We start from the raw sequence: 206 nt of genomic DNA on the forward strand, positions 1-206 counted from the left end.
GCGGAGGAAGATGTCGGTCGGTCTTTTCATTAGCGTAATGCTGGATGGTGTCTCAAACAATACCCAGCGCAGGCTTTGATCTACCCGTCACTGGGCTTATTTTCAAGATGTTTGCGACTCGGGGAGGGGAAATTCGACCTTATGGTGAGTTCTGCCAAGGGCGGGAGTAGCGTCGAATCCGTCTTTTCTCTGTGTTTCTCTTTTAT

Source organism: Penaeus monodon, chromosome 30 (genome assembly GCF_015228065.2).
Source record: "Penaeus monodon isolate SGIC_2016 chromosome 30, NSTDA_Pmon_1, whole genome shotgun sequence".
Lineage (NCBI taxonomy): Eukaryota > Metazoa > Arthropoda > Malacostraca > Decapoda > Penaeidae > Penaeus > Penaeus monodon.